This window comes from Limulus polyphemus, unplaced genomic scaffold, assembly GCF_000517525.1.
Source record: "Limulus polyphemus unplaced genomic scaffold, Limulus_polyphemus-2.1.2 Scaffold413, whole genome shotgun sequence".
NCBI classification, from domain to species: Eukaryota; Metazoa; Arthropoda; class Merostomata; order Xiphosura; family Limulidae; genus Limulus; species Limulus polyphemus.
Genome location: NW_013666023.1, coordinates 362,775 through 367,213, shown reverse-complemented (window position 1 = coordinate 367,213; position 4,439 = coordinate 362,775).

Genomic DNA, 4,439 nt, shown 5'->3' with positions numbered 1-4,439 from the left:
CTGCCTTCCCTCTAGTCTTACACTGCTAAATTAGGGACGGCTAGCGCAGATAGCCCTCGTGTAGCTTTGCGCGAAATTCCGAACAAAAGAAATCACATAGGAAAAACAATACTTATTTTGCAGTAAATAATAACGTTGTTTTATAACAACATATCTGACAATAAACATTGCACTTTAGACTATAAATTATTGCCTTTGGGTTTCTCCCCTTAATACACATTACGAAAAAAGGACAACATTTTTCACTCAAATATGACATACTTCTAAGACGCCGGCATGAATCTCAAAATGAAAAACAAAACGGACTACAGAATATCGTTGTATTATAATACTATATTTATTGTTTAGTTTTTAACGTATATTTAAGCAAATGTTTCTTAAAGTTCTAGCTGATTCATATCTACTGTTTCTGGAATACCAAACTTTGATCTGAAAACAAGAAGACATATATAACACTAACGGTTTGCAGAAGATAGGCTTCATTTCTTCAGGGATAAACTATCCTTATGAAAAAGAAATGTCCACATTCCGAAAGCGCTCCGGTTTATTTATTATACGTGGTTTCTTAATATCATGGAACTTTGTTATTATGGTAATTTTATATTTCAGCTTAATATATGGATTTAAGACTAACCTAAATCTCCTCAAGTGTCCGAAAATTTTGAGGTTTTGTCGGGAGTGCTGTCAAAAATATAGTTAACATTGAGAGTATCAAACTGATGAATCAAAGAATTCTAATCATTAAAAGTTCTGTTTTATATTTTGCTTACACTTGCTTATAAAAGTATATTAAATTACCTATAGTAATTACTGAGTTAATTTTTAGTTTGATCGGTGAAGGTAGATTTCTTTCGTCAGAAGTTAATGATATGTATCAAACATCTAATTTAAATGAAGAAACCAACCTTTCTTGAGTAAAATATTAAGAATAAAATCCAATAAAAGTAAAAAACTAGAAAGCTACAAGTTAGGTGGGTTTACCTGAATTGTGAGTAGAAATCAATCCCGATGTCTGACTCAAATAAAACACAAATGTGACTAACATTTATCAGAATTATATTTCAGTACTTCGATGTTTATTGTCAAAGACTTTTGTTTTGAACGAAACAGGGACTTTTCAACATTTTGACAAGTTTTGGCAGTTCAAATAAAACTTCTAAAGCTGATTCTATGATATTTATACATTTTTGACAGCTGTTACTAAGGGCTTAAAACGAATTGCCTTCGCATTGTAGTTTTTCAACTTCAGTAAATATTCCTGCACATTTCTGAATAACGGCTACTTTAACTTAGAAAAGTAATAACTACTATGTCAAATGTACCAAGATACCTGTAGAACATTTGCAATGCTTTGCAAAATGCCAAAATGTTGTGAATTTATGTAAATTGGATAGATTGCTGAAGGCGTGGAAAATCGATGATTCAGATATGCACAATACTTAATCGCACGCAGTCTACTGTGCATGACATCATTTAACATTATCAGGGACTTGATATTATAACATTTAATTATGTTCAGGTCGACTGGAGGTACTGTTCATGCATGAGAAACATTCACTTGTTAGTAATGTGAAAAGAAGAGCTGTAATTTATCTTTGGAAAAACATCCGGGTACGTATGTTGCATCTAACGTGAACGAGCATCGCTCCGAGTAATTTTGTTGCATCTCACTTGAACGAGCATCACCCCGAATAACCTTGTTGTATCTAACGTGTACCAGCATCGCTCCGAGTAATTTTGTTGCATCTAACATAGCAAAGACCGCTCCGAGTATCTTTGTTGCATCTAACATAGCAAGGACCTCTCCGAGTAACTATATTGTATCTAACATAGCAAGGGCCACTCCGAGTAACTTTGTTGCATTTAGCATAGCAAAGACCCATCCGAGTAACTTTGTTGCATCTAACATAGCAAAGACCTCTCCGAGTAACTTTATTGTATCTAACATAGTAAGGACCACTCCGAGTAACTTTGTTGCATCTAACATAGCAATGACCGTTCAGAGTAACTTTGTTGCATCTAACATAGCAAGGACATCTCCGAGTAACTTTGTTGCATCTAACATAGTAAGGACATCTCCGAGTAACTTTGTTGCATCTAACATAGCAAGAATATCTCCGAGTAACTTTGTTGCATCTAACATAGCAAGAATATCTCCGAGTAACTTTGTTGCATCTAACATAGCAAGGACATCTCCGAGTAACTTTGTTGCATCTAAGACCGCTCCGAGTATCTTTGTTGCATCTAACATAGCAATGACAACTCCGAGTAACTTTGTTGCATCTAATATAACAAGGACAGCTCCGAGTAACTTTGTTGCATCTTACGTGAACGAGCATTGCTTGTGAGGTTTTGGTTGTGTAGCGTTACCTCTATGAATATAGATAATTTAGTAGGACTAGATTATGCAAACCACATCGCACTGAGAACACTTGCATCATTTTGTAGAAGCCGAACGTAGGCTGGAGGCAGACACTAAAGGAATCCGATGTAATTTTGTTGTTCTAAATGTAAGAGGTTGCGGATGAAGTTTTAACTTATTATATAATTGATCTATCCGTCAATGACCTACATGATTAAGATTTGATGGATATCAAACCCCGTAGATGAGCTGCTTATATAGTGGAAGGTTTTGGCTAATAGATCAATCAATACGCTGTTCCAGTAGAACAATGTTCTGTAACAAAGTACGTACGATCTATCCTTGTTTCAAAATAATAATGATATCGATATCTTGGAATGGCCCATCTAATGCCCATACATTAAGTCCATAAAACGTCTTTAGGACAAACTGAAGGGCTAATTTGAAGTATACACTACAGTCTTTTATGAACGGAGCGAGTTATTAAATAACAGTAGAGAAAGATTGCACCACATATACTTGTTGAAGTATACCTGAAAGGATGTCTCGCAGAATGCCAGCAGTTATTCATGCTATTGGTGATGTTGTGTTTTATTATCAGGACAGTGAACACTATGATTCTCTGTCTTCTATTACTACATGTTCCAATACACTAGGCAGAGAAGTGGGTTTTGGAGGAAATATATACATAATAAGATATTACAATATGAGGAATTATGAAACAAAATAAAGGGGCGATTGTTTCAGATAAAAATATTGCTATCCTGTCTGTTCACAAGACTACCCTCATTTCTGAAAGGCTAATTAAGTGTAAAATAATTTGTGGGTAATTGTTTTACTTAACAACAGCGAAAGAGATCCATATGAGATTTTAAAACCTCATCTGTTGTACTTATACAGGAAAATCAATTAGATGCTACATTTCGAGACAATAAGAGAAAAAAAAAGTACTAAGTGAAACAGTTTTTGTATGAAAATATCATCAAAAACACATTAATATTGACTGGAAGACTGACAGTTTTCTAATTAAAATCCAATTGAGAAAGAACTTTCGAAGCAGGCTCCGCTACTTGCTAGACTTTGAACAAATTAAAACTGGTATTCCCAAGATGTCTTTATCTAAACCTCTAAGAAACGTAAGCTGAAGTCTTCTGTAACCAGAGGTAATGAACTAGTTCTTTCAATGTACTTCTTACTTACTGAAAAATGAACTTACCAATTTGTTACTATTGTCGTCTTCCTTTCATCTTCTATTAATCTTATTCTTAAATGTTCTTCATTGTCAAATATATAAATATATGTATATAAACTACAAATCAAGTTGGTGTTTCTCCAGAGTGAATATGTATAACGAAACTCGAATCCGTTTTTTTTATTTCACCGTCTTTATATAGTATCACAGACTACTCTTTCGTATAACAACTACAAAAACTAGAAAACAGCTAAACTTAATGAAACTTAAGTTTAAAATATATAATTTTATTACAAATAAATACAAAATATACAAGTTTTGTTTTTGAATATTTTTTTTTAAAAACGATGTTATAAAATATTAAAATATGTTTATGTTAACGATAAAATTACTATAATACAATACAAAAATTCTACAGATTACAAACATACTTGCCTCGCATGTCCTGGTGGTTAGGGCGTTCGACTCACGATTCGTAGGTTTGAATCCCTTTACTAAACATATTGCTCTTTCAGTAGTGTGAGTGCTCAAATGTGACTGTCAATCCCACTGTTCGTTGGTAAAAGAGTAGCCCAGCATTGTGTGGTGGGTGATGTTGACTAACTGCCTTCCTTCCAATCTTTCAGTTATAGATTAGGGACAACTAGCACAGATGACCCTCGAGTAGCTTTGCGCGAAATTCAACAAACAGTTATTATTATTTTTTAAATGCTTTACTCACTTTGTCCTGAATAACATTAATATTTCCTTAGAGTTACCCACAGTATACTTAAAGTATTAGGTCGTCAAGAAATTAATGTCGCACTTTTTTAGATGAAAAAACCTGAACAACATATATCAAACAAAACATTATTAAATGAAATAGTCTCCATTCTTATCGATGAT